Source organism: Dama dama, chromosome 12 (assembly GCF_033118175.1).
Source record: "Dama dama isolate Ldn47 chromosome 12, ASM3311817v1, whole genome shotgun sequence".
Taxonomy (NCBI): Eukaryota; Metazoa; Chordata; class Mammalia; order Artiodactyla; family Cervidae; genus Dama; species Dama dama.
In genome coordinates this window covers 6,407,109-6,430,274 of record NC_083692.1, presented here as the reverse complement: position 1 = coordinate 6,430,274, position 23,166 = coordinate 6,407,109, and positions in this window count along the sequence as shown.

The following is a 23,166-nucleotide window of genomic DNA, read 5'->3' as shown; positions in this document are numbered from 1 at the left end:
GCACCCCACTCCAGTACTCTTGCCTGGAAAATCCCGTGGACAGAGGAGCCTGGTGGGCTGCAGCCCATGGGGTCGTGAAGAGTCAGACAGGACTGAACGACTTCACTTTCACTTTTCACTTTCATGCATTGGAGAAGGAAATGGCAACCCACTCCAGTGTTCTCGCCTGGAGAATCCCAGGGACGGGGGAGCCTGGTGAGCTGCCGTCTATGGGGTCACACAGAGTTGGACACGAGTGAGGTGACTTAGTAGCAGCAGCAGCAGCTAAGATTCTGTGCTTAGTCAGTGATGGTTTCCTCCCATTCACCATCTATCTAAAGCCACCATATTCAAGAAATGAAAGAAGAGAGATGCTGTGAACAATAAAGTTTTTCTCACTGAACATAGCGGCTGTGTTCTTTGACTGCACTCTTACATCCCCAGCAAATTAAGAGCTAATAATGATATTTTCCTGTGTTTTCATGTGTTTCAATTATGCTTGGCTATCAGTGATGCAAAATTCTTACAAGGGTCGTATTTTCTGCTCTCTGCATTCTTACCAGGCCTGGCATGATGCTACTACAAAAGCAAAGCCTAGCAGTTCAGAGAACAGACCCTAGAAGCAGGCGGCTCTGAAATGGAATCATGGCTCTGACATTTATTAGGTGAATAGGTGTCTTAGATGGTAGAGAATCTGCCTGTAATGAAAGAGACCCGAATTCTACCCCTGGGTTGGGGAGATTCCCTGGAGAAGTGAATGAGAACCTCCCCCAGTGTTCTTGCCTGGAGATTTCCATGGACAGAGGAATGACAGTGGTCAGTCATTCCCTTCTCCAAGGGATCTTCCTGAGGCAGGGATCAAACCTGCGTGTCCTGCCTTGCAGGCAGATTCTTTACCATCTGAAGTATCCCAATAACAGGGAAGTGGGTATATTCTATATGTACACTTAAAACAATTGAACTGAATTCACCAGATTTTTAAAATTTTTATTTTTTATTAGAGTATAATGGATTTTCCCTGGTGGCTTTAAGAATCTGCCTGCTAATGCAGGAGACCCAATTTGGATCCTTGGGTTGGGAAGATCACTTGGAGAAGGGAATGGCTCTCCACTCCAGTATTCTTGCCTAGAGAATTCCATGGACAGAGGAGCCTGGGGGGGCTACAGAGTAGGACACGAATTACAGACTAAACAACAACAGTAATGCCTTTGATTTACAATATTATATTAATTTTCAGATGTACAGCAAAGTGATTCAGTTATATATATATACATACACCTATTTCAAATGTTTTTCTGACATAGGTTATTACAATAATGAGATTTTTAGTAGTAGCTATTTCCCAACAGCCTAAGGTAAATCATAGCCAGGTTGCCTGAAGCTTTGAACAAAAGAAGTTGCTTTCTGTTTTAGTAGCTTATAACACCACTTCCCAGAGACTAAAAGCATTATATGTTTAAATAACTTTTATCAGTGGTTATCACTATAGTTTTGAATATTTAATAATTCAAAAGGCAGTACTTATATCACATATTATTTTTCAAGGAATATAGAAACAGCAGGGCTGAGGAAATAGAGCTGAGTGTTTTATTACTGGTTGATTTACTAAAGATGAATGGTGGTTGAACGGAAGAGCCAGTGTCTTTTTGTCAAACGGAAAGTGGAGTGTGGAATTGCTCCCACGTAACTATGCAAAGAATGCACCTGCAAACGATTTAGGTTGTCATCCTTAATCTCTTAAAATTTTAAACTAGATATTAATTATTCTATAGTACCATGTTCAACTCATCACACATTCACCTTATGAATATTTTGAATCCTCTTACCCTAAGTAAAGGATAGAGAAAATTGTAGGGATAAAATATTAAGTACTTTAGACAAGGAAGACTTTGGAAAACACTTTACAGAGAATCTATATGCCTTTGGAACTGTATTTATAAATTTGATTTAAGAAGGTTTAGTCATGTCAGTTCTTGTTTATATTCATAGGATTAAACTGATGGCTGGATTTGAGAATGGACTGTTTTTAAAGGACAATGTGAACATAATTTGGCTTCTTGCTATTTCGTAATTGAAGAGTTCAGTTCATTAAGCAGATTTGTCTTTAGAGCTTGTGTGACAGAGCTCACCATTACTTTAGAATTCCTCAGAACACTCAGGTCAACCTAGGAAAGAAGCTCTTTGAAACTTTGAAGTTTTTAAGTCTCAATATATTCAAGAATTGAAGCAGAATTGGAGATTAGCATCAATTCAACTGTCTCCGCCACATTTCTCTTTCTATAATCCCTTTCTTCTCTTTCTCTTTGCCCCTCTTATTTTGTTATTTTCCTTGCCTCTTTCCTACAAGGAAATTTAGTGTATGGGACAGACACATGGAACAGAAAGAGATTCTAGAGCTTAACTGCTCTGTCTAAACCTCACAGGTAAGTGTCCAATGGGGAGTAACTGATTTATCCTGATTCTAGTGTCTTTATCCTACCCCAGAGCCTAAACTGAAGGTGGGTACAAATTAATTCTGTTCCTCGAGAATGGGTTGGCAAGCTGGGTGGCCAGAATGCCTGCTATCAAAGGCAAGTTCTTCTGTTGCACTGCTACGGGGCACTGGAGAAGTTGTTTTACCACTCTCCACGTCCACTCATCTATAAAAGTGAAACTCGCTCAGTCGTGTCTGACTCCTTGCAGACCCCATGGACTCTACTGTCTGTGGAATTCTCCAGGCCAGAATACTGGCGTGGGAAGCCTTTTCCCTTCTCCAGGGGATCTTCCCAACCCAGGAATCAAACCCAGGTCTCCCGCATTACAGGCAGATTCTTTACCAACTGAGTAAAGGATAATATTAGCATGTACTACCAGGGTTATTGTGAGTACTAAATAAATTAATCTACATAAACACATAAACTTGTGTCCTAAGCATAGTTGTGATTAGGGGCTTCCCTGGTGGTCCAATGGTTAAGAACCCGCCTTCCAATGCAGGGAACACAAGTTCTTTCCCTGGTTGGTGAATTAATATGCCACATGCCTTGGGGCAACTAAGCTTCCACGCCAACTACTAAGCCACAACTACTGAGCCACAGGTAGAGAGTAGCCCGTGCGCCACAGCTAAGAGCCCACATACCTTAATGAGAGATTCTGCGTGCCACAACTAAGACCTGCTGCAGCCAAACAAATAAATATTTAAAACATAAATATAGTTGTGATCAATAAATATTAGCTATCATGATACTCTTAATTGTGTGATTAATATACAGGAGATACAGGTAGGGAAGTGGGAATTTCAGAAGACAGAATAGCCTGCTAAGAGGAGTCAGACTTTAAAAGTAGCCGTCTCCTTATCTGGAAAATGGGAATAATTATTATAGTGTCTACTACTGAGTTGTTTTAAGGATTCAGGGACGTAGTGCATTTAAAGTATTCAATTCAGCATTTTGTGCATGGCATGCACTTTAAAAATGGATGCTGTTACGGTAATGGCCGTGGTGAATAAAATGACATAGAATCAGAGTTCGCAGGGAGTGACCTTGTTGCTATATGCAGACTAGAGACAGGGACACTGCTGAGAGGAATGCTAAGCATGTCACTCAGTCTTACACAAACATAAAGAGAATCATGATACTTTTCCTGAAAGCCCTTAAGCTCTTTCCACTGTTGTATCTCAGTCCTGCCCAAATCTGTCACCTTAGGTAGGTGCTACCCTCACGCGCTTTACCATACGGTACACTTCCTGACTGTCTCCTCCCGAGGAATAATGTTCAAGAACCGAGATGTTGGTGCCTGAATTTTATTTTTCCCAAAGCATACCCCCTAAAATGTGTAACTGTCAAAACTAAAAGTCAGATCATCGATGCACCAAGGAAAACCTTGCGTGGTCGTGTGTGTTTCATTTGTGGGAAAGACCGAAGCTGGCACATATTAGTCACTACCTTTACTGTTACACGTCAGATCTAAAGAATGGAGTTTCATTCAGAAAATTTTTCAGTCACACTGAATTCAGGTATGGGTTCTCCTCAGATCACTGCCTCTCCACAATCAGTCAGTCAATCTTGAAGAGTTTTTCACTTCACATTATGACAAGTTGATCCAAGAGCTTAACGTTTTACAAACAGCTCAGACACCTTAATATATTTTACTTGCCTCATTTTTATACACGTGTGTTATATGCTACTAAAACTGTATTATTGTTACGCATAGGGTGTGCATGTGTGTGTTTAGTTTATTATTTTATTTTGCATGGGTTAGTGACGATCAGGATGTCATGCTTGTAAAGCTAGGCCCTAACACTTAGGTAAAGGACTGAAGTTAGCATTCTTAAGTTCAACTCCCTCCCTTAATTCCTTCTTTCTTTCTTTTTTTTCTTTGCCTCTCTCAAGAGCTCTTAAAAGTGGGGGTAAGAGGGAGTCGTTTGACTCAAGTGGTTCTGATAATTTTCTCACCTTCGTGCTTCACGCTGAGATAGAGACTATTAATTGTTACAACTCTGAGTCCAGAGATAAGAGAGATGTTCGGAGACAAGGAGAGGCGTAAAACAGCTCATTAAAGCGCAGGCGGCCTCCGCCCGCTCCGAGGCTGGGGAGCCGCGATCACACACCTGTGTGACTCATCACTCATCACCGCTCCCCCGCCCCTGCGCACACGACCCGCCGCCGCTCTGACCGCCCTGCAAGCTCTGGGTTGGGTTTTTCATTTCACCCATCATTCAACTCCTCGCCCCAGTGATTCCAAGGGGCCAATAACCCATCCGATCCTGTGTGCACATGAGTGCCAATCATGCAAATTCCTGCTCCAGAAAGGTGGAGATCCTAATACAAATTCTTAAAAAGCAGATACCCTGGGACTTTCATAGCGGGTCCTCTTACAAATCATCTCAGAAAGGGATGAAATCTGGAGCCAGAAAACAGAATAGTTTAGTTCCCGACTAAGCTTGGCAATTATATTAATGTTTCCTTGGGTAACTTTCTCTTTTCATGGTCATAATATGTAATTGAACTTGAGTTTACATTAGACAGACAATATTTTTATTAAATTCAAAATAGCTTCTTTGGTCAAATTGACTTAATCTAGCAGTCTATTGGAGAGTAAGGAGAGTCCATTTTTAATCCTGAGTTGACCCTCACCTAAAAATATCCACATGCTCTAAAAGTAAATATTTTCAAATTTGGTTGTCTACCTGATACTCATTGCAATAGTCTCAAATAGAGAAATTAAAAATAATAATATTTTTAAACCAGCAACCCAATAGCAGGCCAATTTGTGATTAAAAACAAAACAAAACAAAAAAAGCCTAAAGTAATAGCTGAGCATTTATTAGAAAGCTTTACTCTCTTTAGAAGTGTTTTTTACTTGATGTTGAGTTAATAAACTCAGTGATAATGTTTTTGGAGCTGCTATAAAACTTTTAATAGAAGGAAAAAACAGAAAATTTAAAAAGAAATTAATATTAGCCATATTTTGAATTTAAAATTAAATTTGAATTTGGGTATGAAGGGGAAGGAGCATTTTCCCCACACCCTTCTATGTTGCTGAGACTCCACTGTAATAAAACACAGGCAAACTGGAGGGAAAAAAAGAAGTTTAATAAAATGTATACCCCCTGTACCTATGGAAAGTGAAGTTGCTCAGTCGTGTCCGACTCTTAGCGACCCCATGGACTTTAACCTATCAGGCTCCTCTGTCCATGGGATTCTCCAGGCAAGAGTACTGGAGTGGGTTGCCATTTCCTTCTCCAGGGGATCTTCCCAACCCAGGGATCAAACCCAGGTCTCCCGCATCACAGACAGACACTTTACCATCTGAGCCACCAGGGAAGTACTTATGGAAGTTACCCACAAAACCAAATAACTCCCTGAAAGGGCCCAAGCCACCACCTTAAATACCTTCTGCAGCTAATGACAAAGGATGCTAGGGGGAGGGGGAGGCCAGATATAGGAGGTTATCAGGAAAAGCAGAGAAAGATTCTTATGAAGATTGAGTTTGTTGCCTTTTTCATTGATATATTTCTAGAGATTTAGTCATTTTTTCCTTCCTGGCAAAGAGAGGGAGGCACACCTACAAATAGAGATTTCTCTTATAGATATTAAATATTGCTTACAAAAAGATAATTTTTACTCTGTTGTCAAAGCTTTTACTGTGTCTACTATTTCTTAAAAATAATCAATCTGAAATAATTCTTATGCCAAAGCAGCATATTTTGGGATGGTGAATTCTGCCCGCCCCCCACTCCCCCCTGCAGTGCACTGTAAAACACTGAGGGGTCATTTTACCTCACTGTCTGAGCATCTTTCATCTGGTCAGACACTGTCATCCACTCAGTAGCCATTATTTACTTTTTCTTTGTTAGCAGAACCCTGAATTTTTTTCAGAAATCATGCAACCGTTCCTTTTATGGAATCTGTTAGCTCTGGATAATAAATGTTGGTTAGAAGAGGGAACCAATTCCAGTAAACCCCACTTAACTGTAATTTGTTTAGGCAGGAAAATTTGATACAACATTGGATTCTTAGAACATTTTTTTAAGGGGGAGGCATTAAAAAAGTATAAAAGAAAAATTTTGTTTCCCTAAAACTGAGCCGTGAGAATAAAAGTTCTCATGAAAATAAAAATATCTATCCCTGACCTTGGATATTAAGGTTCATAATACAATGCTTGGATCTGCTGTAGTCATTGTTAACACATTGCTAAGCTAATATCCTAGAATAATGCAACTCTAGAATACATTCTTATATAAGAAAACAAATAGCCCACTGTTAATTTATGGTAAGATTTTCTGATACACCAAACTAAGAGCATAGTAACTTTAACTTCAAAATTTTGGATCAATCACTGTGTCTTTATGACCTCTTTCTTATGCCTGCATGAATCAGATTAAGCGGAATAAATCAAGGTTTATTTCCATCTATATAAATTCTGCTATAGCTCCCATGGAGTTCCAGGTAAACTCTAAGCATTGACTTTGGGATTCATTATTCATCTCATTTGTTGTTCTTCCATCTAGAATTATTAATATGATTTCTAGGGTTACTGAATGAGGAGAAGAGAAAGCTAGACAGTTACTCAGAATCATTTTACTGCCTCAATATGATGGTGACTTCTATTTTCAGTCCACTGTCCAGAGATAGGCATATATCCTGGGTCAACCACAAGATTCTGGAAAGCGTAGGCTATCTTGGATATTCAGTGAGCCAAAAAAAACTCTATCAAAGTGTGCCTGATGTAGATTGGAAATATTAGAAGCCAAGATTAAGAAATGTATGTCTCTTACTATATAAGAATGAGAAGGAGCTCTCCAGATTCCCTTCAGTTCTATCAGTCATTTGAAGGGACATTTTAGGAGATGTAATTTAATTGCAAAGCAAAGGTTTTATGGTGTAAGAGTCTGAATAGGAGAAAGGACAAACTCCGGGGAGCTGCACACGTGTGTAGCAGAATGTTCACGGTGATGGGACTGAACAGAGCGTGGACACTGGAGTCTGGTGAACCTGCAGTGTGCATCAGCTCACTCACATACCAGTTGTGTAACGAGGGGAAAGTCGTTACAGTATTTGAGCTTGAATTTTTGTTGTTGTTTAGTCACTAAGTTGCGTCTGACTCCTTTTTTGATCCTATGGACTGTAGCCCACCAGACTACTCTGCCCATGGGATTTCCCAGGCAAGAATTCGGGCGTGGATTTCCATTTCCTTCTCCAACGGATCTTCCTGACCTAGGGTTCGAACCCAGATCTCCTGCTTTGCTAGGTGCAGTCCTTACCACTGAGCCACCACAGAAGCCCCTGAGATTGGATTGCTCATCTGAAAAATGGGAATAATATGAATAGCAGTTCCATAGTTTTGGAGAAAATATTCTCAGTTTTAGAAAAATGCACACTATATAATAAACTGTATTTTCCTATGATGTTGTAAGCATGGGACTTAAATAAGTCCAACAATAACCTAAACACGGTTTTGAGATTTCACTATGGCAAAGGCATCTGTGTTGTGTGTTTTCCAGGAGTACCTTCCAATTCTTCAGTTCTCCGTGGACATTGACTGGGTGTGCTATGAATTTACCTCAATTCTGATACTATTTATTTAGGGATAGTGTCATATTCCACAGGTTAAGGGCTCAGTCCCACCAGACTGCTCTCATTACAGATGCCAACTGCAAGTCCAGGTTGTTACTGGAGTTTCTAACAAATTACTATAAATAATTGGTCCCTACAACCCCCTTCTTTGGGTTCAATTCATTTACTAAAGTAACTTATGGCTTTCAGAGAAACATTTCCCTGGTGGCTTAGAAGGTAAAGCGTCTGCCTGCAATGCAGGAGACCTGGGTTTGATCCCTAGTGGGGAGGATCCCCTGGAGAAGGAAACAGCAACCCACTCCAGTACTCTTGCCTGGAAAATCCCATGGATGGAGGAGCCTGGTGGGCTACAGTCCATGGGGTCACAAAGTCAGACACGACTGAGCAACTTCACTTTCCTTTCCTACCGATTTATTACAAAGGCTATTGTCAACTACAAATTGGCACTAGCCAAGAGCATTACCAACAACTGAACAACAAGAATATTTGGCATCTGCCTCTGCAGAGATTGAACCCCATGCTGCTATATCTGTTGACCTTCAACACCCCCTGAGGGGGTTCAGCATGGAGTGTTCCAGGGAATCTAGTCGGACAGGTCTTTAGATAGTTGGATGTTTTTAGCAACAGGTATTTATGATCCAAGTCCTTGCACCTCTTCATATCTAGAAAATCATTAAATCCTTTCACGATGACATCAGATCCTCCTGACCAGCAGAAAACCTCTTGTAAAGTGAACATTTCATTGCAGTGAACTCCCCCTGTCCCCAAATGTTACATATTGAACTTTCCCCAATACCTCTTTGGAGCAGTCTCACAGAACTAACTGGGGTGCTGTCTCCTGGGCTGGAGTCATCAGTTTACCCCAAATAAAACTTAACTTGCAACTCTCAAGTTCTGCACCTTCTTTTAAGTCGACTCTATGATAAAGGATAGGGATAAATAGTTGGATGAAGAGGTTCATCAGGCAAAGTCTGGAAGGGTCTTGAGACCAACAGCGTCTGTGTCCTTGGAACTGAGGTGCACCATCTCATGGCATAAGGATGTGTCCACCAGTCTGGAAGCTCATCGGTTCTCCATGTTCAAGACTCTTTCATAGAGCTTTAAACTCCCCCTTTCCTACAAGAAGTAGGTGGGTGGGCTTGAAAGTTCCAGCCCTCTAACCCCATGGTCTTTCTGGAGACCAGCCCTATCCTAAAGCTATCTAGTAGCCCCATTCATTGCAAATCACCTCATTAGTGTGATTTCAGGTGTGACTGAAAGGGCTCCATGATGAATAACAAAGACACTCAGTCACTCAGGAAATTCCAAGGGTGTTAGGAGCTTTGTGCCAGGAACCTAGGAAAAAGACCAAATATATTTCTTACCATACCACACCATCCTATATGAAACAAACATTTTATTTTCTTCTGTGAGTTTGCTACTCAGAATGCATATATTATCCTTAATATATAAATATATCTCTCTAGCAGGAGAGCTAGAATGAACAAATGTGTTATTTTACAAGTTAAATGGTCTTCCCAGGTGACTCAGTGGTTTAAAAAAAAAAAAAAAACAAAGACGCCTGTCAATGCAGGAGACACGGGTTTATACTTAGTCTGAAAGATCTCCTGGAGATAGAAATGGCAACCCAATCCAGTATTCTTGCCTGATAAATACTATGGACAGAAGAACTTGCCTCAGTCCATGGGGTCACAGAGTTGGACATGACCTAGCAACTGATCAGGTATGCACAAGTAAAATAATATATTCTTTCCTAAGCAAACTTTCTCCAAACTGCTCTCCATGCTTGGTATTTTACAATCATATCATCATTTTGTCAGTGGAAAGAGAATAGCAAAAGGCAATTAAGTATATTTAAGGTTATACTAGGCTATTACAGCAAATAGAGTACCATGGCAATAAAGCATAGATTTTTCTCAATAAATAAATCCTTGGGTTATAAATTCTTCTGCATTATATTTCCTACTCTCTGTGATATGTCCATAAGAAATTATGCTAGAAAGACTGTGTTATTGATATTTTAAGTGCCCATTGGCATAACAGCACCTGCGTTCTTCAACCATAATTGTGTCAAAATTTGCTAAACTTTTTTATTTTAAATGTATAGAGAGAAAGAGTAGGTTGAGCATAAAAGACTTTTAATCCCTTTATATCACCAAAGGTTAAGGGTTGCTTTTGATAATTGCATGTTCTTCGTGGATATGGGTGTGCACTTGTGTGTGTGTGTGCATGTGTGTGTGTGTGTGCCTGTGAGTGCTTGGTGTTGGTGGCATGATTAAATGGAACAAGGGAGGGAGTGGTGTTTGCTTCCCTGTTGGTCAGCTCTGCATTTATTTACCAAATTCCTGCTGAGCTTTTTTTTTTTTTTTAATTTTTTAATTTTTTTTTTTTTTTTTTTATGTACTGAAAACTTGGGCTAGGCGCTGGGTGACCAGAGCAAAGAGGGCAAACGTGTCCTGGGTCATTGAAAGACAAAGGTTTGGACTTCCCTAGTGGTGCAGTGGATGGGAGTCTGCCGGCCAGGGCAGGGGACGCAGGTTCGATCCCTGATCTCAGAAGGATCCACACGCCCTGGAGCAACTGGGCCCGAGCACCACAGCTGCTAAAGCCCACGGGCCTAGTGACTGCTCCGCAGCAGGAGAAGCCGCTGCAGTGGCCGCAGCCAAGGGCGGATCCTGCCCACCACAACTAGAGAGGGCCCGGGAGAAGCAACAAAGACCCAACACAACCACAACTGAAGTAAACATGGTTTTTATTAGAGAACAGTCCAGGTTAGCACAATAAAGATATGGTCACCCTACATATGTACCATATATATATAAAGTATAAAGGTTAGCAGCAAAGATTAAACAAACTCAGTGAACTATGATCAGTGTCATGGCATGCCACCATGTTATACAAATATTTATCTGGTAACGCAACTTAGTTTAGATGAGTCAGACGGGGTTACATGAGGAGCAGAAATTTAACAGAATGGGTAGGAGGCAAAAGAAGGAGTCAAAAAACAAAAACCATTCCCACACTTCAACGCATTCATTCTATTCTGAGATTCATTTTCTGCATTTTGTCATATATCTGTGTACAAGGGTTCCAAGGGCATGCATTAGAGGGATTTTCAACCAAACCGAGTCATTAACATCTGCAAGGATCTCCCATCATTATGCAAAAAGATTATTTTTTCTAGATCCCTCTATGCTCTATACTCTACAAAAGAAAACATAATGAGACTGGAGTCTGACAGGTACGTGTGTGCGCGCGCGCTAATTGTGTGACTTGGGGGAGTTTTTGTTTGCAGGGGGAAGGGAAGATTTTTCAGCAAGCAAAATTTCTTGGTTCAAACAGATACTGATTAAAACTTAACCTCTGCCGGGTGCTTTGGTGAACCAGAAGAAAAAGACCACCAAAGCAGATGACTAGCGGGAACAGACAAGGAGAAAAGGGTATGTTTAAAATGTGGATGGATTCCTGAAACATCGCATTCACTGTTCATGTATACCATACACTGAGTCAGAGAAAGGAAGATTAATGAGGGCCGGACCGATAGCAATGATCACTAACATGTGATATTGCCCTAGAACAGTACACAATAACTATTTGCACCTATTCTCTATATTGATCTTTATGTCAGCCACCTTATTTCCAATTCCTTAAGCTTCCAATTCCTTAAGGCAGAAGCCAATGAATGGTTTTATATTAATTCCTAATCTATCATTAATTATTGTTGTGGCCTTAGGCATGACATTTAAGTGTTTTGGCCTTGTACTCCTTGTCTGTAAATGGGACTGCAGTTCTCCAGACTTACTAGAACTTCTGTAAAGTAAAAAGTGTTCATCCTACACAAACACGGAACTCACTAGAGGCAAAAGTTGGTTTTTGGTGATAGAAAAGAAGGATCAGCATAGTAAGGCAAAACATCTTTCTTCTCTGTCTTTTCATAATCCTTAACACTACAGAGATTGTCTTAGCCAAGAACCTGGAGGAGCAGAGGGAAAATAATTTTTCCTCGTTTACAGAGGATAAGAGAAAGGGAGAAAGGAAAAGAGAGAGGAAGATAAAAAATAACTTAAACTTAACCCATGTTATTTTACATAGTGAAAAGCCTGAAAGTAGTTTCATCCACTTGGGGATAAATATGCATAGATTTGAGAAGATGGAGAAGAGATGAAAATGTCAGAAGTAGATGATCATGAGAGTTGCCAGAATGATGGTATCATGGAGATGGGAGGTTTGGAAGAAAAGCAGATTTTGTTGATAAATGTATTCTCTTGGACATTTCTATGTTCATTCTATGCTAAATCAATACTTTGATGAAAACTTAAGTTTTAAAAGCAAAGCTAGATACCATTTTTTCACAAGAACAATATATATTTGAACTCTGTTTTAAAATATTTTATGATATAAAATATTTATGTTTTCCTCAAAACAGAAAAAAAAAGTCAAGGTCCACTTCCTTTGTAGAATAAAAGTATGACATTTACCTTATTTATCATTCTTTCCTGTAACTTTTTTTTTTTATCTAATGCAGCCAGGAGTCAATAGTACAGAAATGTTGAATGTTGGTAACAATGCCTGAAGGCTCAGCAATGTTGACAAGCACATTCCTAACCACCAATGAATAAACCAACCATGACTTAATTAAATTTGTGTGTTAAGAATGAGTGGTGCTCTTTGCTCCTGAGAAGGTGCTTTCATTTATTCAATAAGCAATATTGAGAGACTACTGTGCATTGGCGCTCACAAATAAAGCAGGTAAATCCTTATGCATACAAAGTTTACAGCCTAGAGACAGATAAACAGAAATTTGCAGCCCCTTGTACTGAGTACTGCAGTCCTATGACAACAAGTTTGAACTCCAGTGTAACCTTACGGATTGTGCGCTTGTGTGTGCGTGTGCATGAATGCTGAGTCGTGTCTGACTCTTTGTGAGCCCATGAACTGTAGCCTGCCAGGCTCCTCTATGAAATTTTCCAAGCAAGAAAACTGGAGTGGTTGTCATTTCCTCCTCCAGAGGAAACTCCCTGACCTAGGAATCAAACCTGTATCTCCTGGGCTTCCTGCATTCACAGGCAGATTCTTTACCGCTGAGTCATCTGGGAAACCAAATTACAGATTAGATTAAGGCAAAAAGTATAGATGACCCTTAAACAATGTGGTTCTGAATTTTGCAGGTCCATTTACATAAGGAGTTTTTTTTAAGTAAATAATTACTAGAAAACTACATGACCCAGGTTTGGTTGAACCTGCAGATGAGAAACCTCAGATTCAGAGGACTGATTATAAATTTATAGGAGGATTTACCACTGAGTAGAAGGTTGATGCTCCTAACCCTCTCTACTCCCTGCGTCGTTTGAAGGTCAACTGTAATTTGTCTAGTTGCCATAAGTTTTTAAAAGCAAAGTACAAATCTTAATCTTTTACTCCAAAGTTATACTTTTTCTCAATAACTTCTGACTTTTTAAAATACTATCTCTTTATAGAATATGATCCAGTGGATGTTGGCAATTTGATCTCTGGTTCCCCTGCCTTTTCTAAAACCAGCTTGAACATCTGGAAGTTCATGGTTCACATATTGCTGAAGCCTGGCTTGGAGAATTTTAAGCATTACTTTACTAGCATGTGAGATGAGTGCAATTGTGCGGTAGTTTGAGCATTCTTTGGGATTGCCTTTCTTTGGAACTGGAATGAAAACTAACCTTTTCCAGTCCTGTGGCCACTGCTGAGCTTTCCAAATTTGCTGGCATATTGAGTGCAGCACTTTCACAGCATCATCTTTCAGGATTTGAAATAGCTCAACTGGAATTCCATCACTTCCACTAGCTTTGTTCAGGGTGATGCTTCCTAAGGCCCATTTGACTTCACATTCCAGGATGTCTGGCTCTAGGTGAGTGACCACACCATCGTGATTATCTGGTTCATGAAGATCTCTTTTGTGCAGTTCTTCTGTGTATTCTTGCCACCTCTTGTTAATATCTTCTGCTTCTGTTAGGTCCCTACCATTTCTGTCCTTTACTGAGCCCATCTTTGCATGAAATGTTCCCTTGGTAGCTCTAATTTTCTTGAAGAGATCTATAGTCTTTCCCATTCTATTCTTTTCCTCTATTTCTTTGCACTGATCACCGAGGAAGGCTTTCTTATCTCTCCTTGCTATTCTTTGGAACTCTGCATTCAAATGGGAATATCTTTCCTTTTCTCCTTTGTTTTTTGCTTCTCTTCATTTCACAGCTATTTGTAAGGCCTCCTCAGACAACCATTTTTAGTTTTTGCATTTCTTTTCCATGGGGATGGTCTTGATCCCTGTCTCCTGTACAGTGTCATGAACTGCTGTCCATGGTTAATCAGGCTCTCTGTCTGTCAGATCTAGTCCCTTAAATCTATTTCTTACCTCCACTGTATAATCATAAGGGATTTGATTTAGGTCCTACCTGAATGGTCTAGTGATTTTCTCCACTTTCTTCAACTTCAGTCTGAATTTGGCAATAAGGAGTTCATGATCCAAGCCACTTGGTCAGCTCTTGGTCTTGTTTTTGGGACTGTACAGAGCTTCTCTATCTTTGACTGCAAAGAATATAATCAACCTGATTCCGGTGCCAACCATCTGGTAATGTCCATGTGTAGAGTCCGCTGGATCATCGAAAGAGCAAGAGGGTTCCAGAAAAACATCTATTTCTGCTTTATTGACTATGCCAAAGCCTTTGACTGTGTGGATCACAGTAAACTGTGGAAAATTCTGAAAGAGATGGGAATACCAGACCACCTGACCTGCCTCTTGAGAAACCTGTATGCAGGTCAGGAAGCAACAGTTAGAACTGGACGTGGACCAACAGACTGATTCCAAATAGGAAAAGGAGTACGTCAAGGCTGTATATTGTCACCCTGCTTATTTAACTTCTATGCAGAGTACATCAAGAGAAACACGGGGCTGGAAGAAGCACAAGCTGGAATCAAGATTGCCAGGAGAAATATCAATAACCTCAGATATGCAGATGACAGCACCCTATGGCAGAAAGTGAAGAAGAACTAAAAAGCCTCTTTATGAAAGTGAAAGAGGAGAGTGAAAAAGTTGGTTTAAAACTCAACATTCAGAAAACTAAGATCATGGCATCCGGTCCTATCACTTCATGGCAAATAGATGGGGAAACAGTGGCTGACTTTATTTTTCTGGGCTCTAAAATCACTGCAGATGGTGACTTCAGCCATGAAATTAAAAGATGCTTACTCCTTGGAAGGAAAGTTATGACCAACCTAGACAGCATATTAAAAAGCAGAGCTATTACTTTGCCAACAAAAGTCTGTCTAGTCAAGGCTATGGTTTTTCCAGTAGTCATGTATGGATGTGAGAGTTGGACTATAAAGAAAGCTGAATGCCGAAGAATTGATGCTTTTGAACTGTCGTGTTGGAGAAGACTCTTGAGAGTCCCTTGGACTGCAAGGAGATCCAACCAGTCCATCCTAAAGGAGATCAGTCCTGGGTGTTCATTGGAAGGACTGATGCTGAAGCTGAAAGTCCAATACTTTGGCCACCTGGTGCGAAGAGTTGACTCATTGGAAAAGACCCTAATGCTGGGAAAGATTGAGGGCAGGAGGAGAAAGGGATGACAGAGGATGAGATGGTTGGATGGCATCACTGACTCAATGGACATGGGTTTGGGTAAACTCCAGGAGTTGGTGATGGACAGGGAGGCCTGGCATGCTGTGATTCATGGGGTTGCAAGGAGTCGGACTTGACTGAGCGACTGAACTGAACTGAACTAAGAGAATATGAAGAATAAATATTTTTAAGAGTTTCTCATTTGCCCAGTCAAATTCCATGATCCATTCTTTCAAATAAGGTGAACATACTGATACACATGTGTTAGCTACCAAACCACAAACTCAACCAACTGTACCAGTGTGTCTGTCTCCAGAAGGGCTACATCGGCAGTGCATTCAGGTCCATATCCAGAGTCCTCTGTCAACCCACAGATCTTGATCTGACCGTCACTCACCAGTCTGGACTTCTCTTCTCTTGCTATCATTTCCGTTTTTTATGTTGTTGCTCTTGCAGTTCCAGAAATTGTAGTGCCTCCTTCTTAGGAACCTGTTCTGTTAACCGAAGATTTTATTAAATCTGCCCTCTTGAGGTCATAAAACTTTCCATTACATCTTTCTCCAAAGCAACTGATTCCAGCTAGTCTCATATTTTCCATAATCAATGGAACCAAGGGTAAGAAATGTATAAACACTCTCAGAAGTAAGGATCAGCTCGAAGGTGATACCTAGTCACCAACCTTAGACAGCCTTAGAATCTGGCATAATTTTATGCTTCATCTTAGGGAATGTGTCATGCTATTTATGTTCTAGTAGGAATATTGGGTGTCCCCTATAATGTAAACACAGTTGTAAACATGGAGACATCTCAGCCTCAAAATAGCACACCTGAGCCAGTTCTTGACCTGAATAAGCTCACCTGATGAGTGTTGAAAATTCATATATATTGCTGCTGAAAGCTTTCTCAAAAATGGCATGATGAGAATTCCATACACAGAAAGCAGCTTTGCAACAGTTTCTTGCTGGGGGTGGTGTAGCTTTCCACCACCCTCCCCTTGCCAGGCATCAGTTCCTTTTCCAACTGAGTATAAGTCGTTGGGCTTCTTCTTCGCCTTTGCCTACTTTCATTTGTTAACTCTATTCACATTATGTGTATTTTAGTATGCAGTTTCTCAATTGGCTGCTTAGCAACTACAGAATTATGTTGGAGGAGAATCTGTATTAGAAAAAGCAACTTTCAGTAATGTGGTAGTGCCTGTCTTTGGAAAACTAATTTTAGTGGAAAGAGATGTTCAGGCAAGACTGACAAGATAAACAGTAGTAATGTGCATTTTAGAATACCAAATGGTAATAAAAATGTAAGTTAACCTTATAGTCCTTGTTTTATTTATTTCTCTGAAGTAACATCCCATTTGTTTACTGTTTGATTCTCTGCTTAAACCAATTATTTTGATTCAGGAATTATATATTCTTAATCATTGCAAACAATTTTTAGAAGCTGATTTATTTTAATTGTAGGATAATTGCTTTACAATATCAGGTTGGTTTCTGCCATACATCAACATGAATCAGCCGTAGGTATACATATGTTCTTCCTCTAGAAACTCCCTGCAACCTCCCTGCCCACCCAGCCCCTCTGGGTTGTTACAGGGCCCCAGTTTGAGTTCCCTGAATCATAGAGCAAAGTCTCAGGGGCTCTCTATTTTACATACGGCAGTGTACATGTTTCCCTGTTACTCTCTCTGTTCATCCCACCCTCTTCCATCCTGCATCCCCATATCCATGTCTGTTGTCTGTGCCTGCCTCTCCATCGCTACCCTGCAAATAGGTTATTTTTTATAACAAACTTTTTTCAGTACAGTTATATTTTTATATGTAAGAAGAATAAAGGATAGGTTGTACTACAATGGCATCAAATCATTCCAAATGTTTCTGTATGTAACATTTTTCAGTTATTCAGGTGGATAGTATGGCTAAGTGTGTATGCAGGGAAGGAACAGTGACAACCGTACATACATAAGGAGATATAGGGAAGCTATAATATGTAATATGCCATGGGGTAAAACATGCACACAGAGGGAAACAGGATATACATTTATTTCAGTCAGACCCCAGATCACTTTTCCAAAAATTTCATTATTGCTGCTGGAACGGCCATGTCATCAGTGCCTTTTTAGAACATTTTCTCTCTTTGTTTTTTATTTTATTTTTTGGCTGTTCCATGGTTACGGGTCTCAGTTCCTCAGCCAGTGATTGGATCCAGGCCACAGCAGTTAAAGCCCAGAATCCTTACCACTAGGCCAGCAGGGAACTCCCATAAGGTGCCTTTTTTTTCTTGGCCAGGGTTGGTTTATTTTGTAGGAAGATATATTTGTTCAAATTGGCTGATAGGAAGAATACTTTGGCCACTAACATCAGTGAAACAACCTAAAAGGCTGTTTCAGTGGTTGAGAACCAATTCCAAGCTGAAATCTGTGAGATTCTTATCAAGATTTCTCACTTGGACCCAAGAGAGTTGGGACAATAGCCCCTTGGGTACCTAAATCTTAAGATGTGCAATAAGGGAGCCAACAATGGCAATATTTTCTGCTTTAGAAACTGGAATGGAGGAAGATGTTCTCCATATACAAGGGTCTGTAGAAAGTGATATATGGAAAGAAATAGGGAAAGCTGGAGAAAGTCCTGATGTTTGAATTCTTGGATTTATAGGTCTCTAAAGCCAATATACACTCTTGCCATTGACTTCTGAATCCAAGAATCTCCTTTATACATTACTCCTTTTTGAATAATGCAGTATGAATTAATAGTTCTTTATTTAACCAAACAAATGTTATCTATACTATACGGTACTGAGGAGTCAGCTGTACTCCAAGAGTAGTGAGGTAGTCTGGTTATCACACTCACACACATGCTGTTCAGATCATGATCTAATACTTGGAAAAACAGCCGTCATTGTGAGAGTCTCTTTCATCAGGGACCTTAACCACATTATGTGGCCCTGCTGGTCTGTTGCTCCTGCATCCTCAGGCACTTCTCTAGACCATGATTGTCGCTGTTTAGTCACTAAGTCATGTCCAACTCTTTGGGACCCCATGGACTGTAGCCTGCCAGGCCCCTCTGTCCATGGGATTTCCCAGACGAGATTGCTGGAGTGGATTGCCCTTCCCTTCTCTGGAGGATCTTCCCAGATTAGGGATCAAACCCTCATTTCCTGTGTCTCCTGCATTGGCAGGCAGATCATTTACCACTGGGCCACCTTGGACACCCATTGGTGGCCCCATGATTAAGCTCTCCAAAGTGCAAGACATCCCCTGTGGAAGAAGCAGCAAGTGGTGCTCAGACTATTTCAGAGGCTACTTCATTCAAAAAACAAGAGCAACAATGTGGAAGCCAATGAGACAGGGCAGACTGAATAATGCCCCATTAAAATAATTGACTTTTTCAAATTCCCTGGGGCCAAACTTTGTATTACCGTATTCAGCTATGTCTCTCTCAGCAGATTTCCCTCTGATCCCCACTTTTTCCTGACCCAGGAATAGGTATCACAATACACAGAATTCTTTCCTACCCTATATATTTGTGGTCAGGAAAATGAAAATAAAATAAGTATGGATCTGGAATTGTCTGAAGCTGAGTAAAAAAACTTTCAAGATCTGTGGATTTTAGATATGAGCTTAAGGTAGACAGGGGTATATGCAAGTCCTCACTTCTGTGTACATTAGAGATGGAATGGGCTTATGGTAGTTGGCTCATAAAACTCTTGAATGTGGGCTGTTTAATAACAATATTTTTGGTATAAGTTACCTTAATGTATGTGAATATATTTGTTTATGTGTGATTATGAATTTGTGTATTTATTTAAGATGCCTATTAACTTCAGATAGAAAGCATTCTTGACAATTCTTGGTTTTATTATTTTTCATATCTCTTTGAATTAATGACATTCATCCTTGGGCAATAAAAGATATTTTTGCACCCTGTTAGTAATCATCTTAGAGGGGGAAAGTCTTTGTTTGTTTATTAGTTTGCTGTTTCTCTTTAGGTGATTCTTTTCTAGGATTCTCGTCAGACTGCTTATTTCAGGATTCTTAAGCCATGGTTAAGGAAACTGAATAATAAAGCTCATGGCATGTCTGATATTTAATACAGAACTTGCGTTCTACTCATGAACTTTTGTCTAATTGTGAACTACTTTATCTGAAGTCCAGAATGAGATATTTGTTCCCTTCTCCAGGGGATCTTCCCAACCCAGGGATTGAAGCTGGGTTTCCCTCATTGCAGGCAGATTCTTTACAATCTCAGTCACCAGGGAAGCCCAGAACTTGGTGCTGAGGCAGGAAAGAGTAATGCCTAAGACTGCAGGATGCTTCTGGCACCGGCGGAGTTGTTTCCTGGTGTGTTTAAATAATGAGTGCAGTGTGGGGGCCAAAACAAGCTGCCTCAGATGGGCATGTTTGCATTCATCAGAGGTAAGGGCAGGAAGAGGCTAGAAGGGGTGGATTGGGAAGAATAGAATGCATTTAAAAGGCAGTGCCTCCTGGACAGAGTGTAATTGGCTCCCACTGGCAGATCAGGGCCCTGGGCCAGGTGCTGGCGTTGGCAGGGAGTGGGTTCTCAATTAGGCACATCTAATCGCCTCTTACCACCAGCACTGCACGTGCTCTGGTCTTTGGCTGAGATTAGTACAATAACCTCCTAACAAGTCCCCCTGCTACTCCTTGGGCCCCTTCGCAATCTACTTGCCATATGTCAGCCCAAGAGATCCCTTTCGGTTTGTTAAGTTACATTACATCACTCTTCTGCTCAATGAACTCAATAGTTCCCCACTCACTCGGTGAAAGTCAATGTACTCGTGGCTTATAAGGTGCTAGATGCTCTGCTTCCCCCACGCCTCGTTTTGGCCTTAAATCCTGCTTCTCTTTCTTGAACCCTGTCCCTCCAGTCATAGGTGGCTCCTCACTGTGCCTCCAACAGAAAAGGGACGTGTCTTCCTCAGGGCCTTTGCATTTGCTGCCCCCTCTCTGTGGCAAGTATTTCCCAACTAAGTACGTGCCTGCTTCTGTAGTTCCTTAGGACTCAGATGAAGTGTCAGCTTCTCAGACCTTCTGTGCTTCCCTCTAACACTACAGGTCTCAGGAGTATTCAAAATCTACTTCTCCAACTAAAATTCTGTACAACATGTAAATACGCATGTGTGTGTACGTATTTTGGTTAATCTTCTATCTCTTGAAAGATAGTTTATTTGTTTTATTCATTGATCTACTGTAGTACTTAAACGTGTCATATACATTATGTTCTCAATGCAGTTATGTGCTCAGTTGTGGCCAACTGTTTGCAACTCCATGGACTGTAGCCCAACAGGCTCCTCTGTCTATGGGGTTCCTAAGCAAGAATACTGGAGTCGGTTGCCATTTCCCTCTCCAGGGGATCTTCCCAACCTAAGGATCAAACCCATGTCTCTTGTGTCTCATGCACTGCAGGTGTATTGAGCCATTCTCAACACACATTAAAATTTGTTAAATGAGTGACTCCTTTAATAATCGAGATGCCATCAATTGATATCATTTTTCTTTTAAGATATATATTACATATATATGTCCTAAGATGTAATCAAATATATAAACATATGCATATACATGCATATGGGCTTCCCTTGTGGGTCAGATGGTAAAGAATCTGCTTGCAATGCAAGATACCTGGGTTTGATCCCAGGGCCAGGAAGGTCCCCTGGAGAAGGAAATAGCTACCCACTCCAGGATTCTTTCTTGGAGAATACCGTTGATAGAGGAGCCTAGCAGGCTACAGTCCATGGGGTCTCAAAGAGCCTGACTCGACTGAACGACTAATGCTTTCATTTTCTTATGTAATTTCACATATGTTTACGTGTGTATGCAGCTTCTGTTTAATCAACTAGAAAAGAAAAAATAATGACAGCAAACAGGAGAGGAATAAGGAGGATATAAGAAAAATGGAAAGTGTCAACATAAAGAGGTAACAAAAGAAGAGGAAAAGAAAACAGAATGCGTAAGGGAAAGACACTGGTTTAAAAGCCAGTCATCAGTCATCTTTAAGAGGAGATTTTTAATTTTTAGAACGATGGGGGCAATACATGAAAGAGTTTAAAATTTAAATGGACCTGGGGAAGAGAGCCAGGGCTTCTTGGAGAGTTGGTGATTCACAGTCTGGGGCAGGAAATGTACCTTGAATAGCCTGTCATGCTAGAAATTAAGCATGCTATCAAAAAGTACTTGAAAATACTACCATCGACCAAGGATGAGACAATTTGAACATTAACATGAATGATAAATATGTAGTAAAGCATATTAAATGTGATGATATACATGGATTCATAATGAAAATGAGCAAAGAAACTGGAAATTGATTATCTTTGGGAAATACTAGGAATTAAGTTTATAATTTTAGAATTGATACAAGAATCAGACATTTACACTGACTTTTTGATACCAACTATAAAACTAGTAAGCCAGATATTAGATGCAGGGAATTTTCCTTTCATAAAAATGATTATCTAGTAAAAAAAGTCCTATAATACTAGGAGTTATCATTTTGAAACTTTTACTTGAACTAATGAATCTAAGTACTGATCATCAGCGACTGTTAATAATAATAAAAAAGAGATATTAGACTTTATGCATTTCTGATGGAAGAACATACTACCTATCAATGAAGACATCTTGCCAGAAGAAACAAAACTGAATCTCATCAAGCCTCTTTAAATAGCCAGCAGTTTACAGAGAAACATATTAATTAATCTGCACCATGGGAAGGTAATCAGCAGAATGCAGATCGGCAGAAATTTATAGGGGAAACAACTCAGTATTTTCAACAAGTAAATCAAAAGGAGAAATAAATTGAGCAGAATGTAGGAAAGAGACTAAAGGAAACAGTGAGCAAGTACGTTGTGTGGATTTTATAAGGACCCTGACACAAACAGATAAACACTCATGAACATAAGGAGATGGTGGGAATTTGAACACAGTGGGTATTTGATGTTATTAGGATTTATTGTTAATTTAACTTAGGTGTGATAAGGATACATGAATATCATTCATTATCTCTTGAAACATTTATGGTTGAAATCATATGATATCTGATATTTCCTCACAATTCATGCTCTCTCTTTTCTTCAAAATGCTTATCTAATATTTAACCCTTGTGGTAAACTTGTGTGCGCCAAAGGCAGAGGCTGAAATGAAGACTGTGTGCGAGTGATTTACTAAGAAAACACTCTCAGGGGAGATTCACAAGCTTATGAAGCTGAAAGGGGGAGAGGAAAGCCCAGTAAGAGTGAAGCAGCAATACATAAATAAAAATATAATATAATGTTAAATTATATTTATAGACTTCCTTTTCCCAACTAGGTTGTAATCTCCTTGATTAAAAAAAAATCTAATAATTCTTTTATAATCCTGGTAGCCTTTCATTAAGAGGTGTTTGGTAATATTTCTAATGCTACATAAACATATATCTCTAATTAGAATTTTTATTTAGTTTTATAATTGTCTTTATTTCAAGATATAATCCTCTTTTCTCTCTTACCCAGGAAGCACTAATGTAAAAGAAGTCTTTACTATTTTCCACTGGA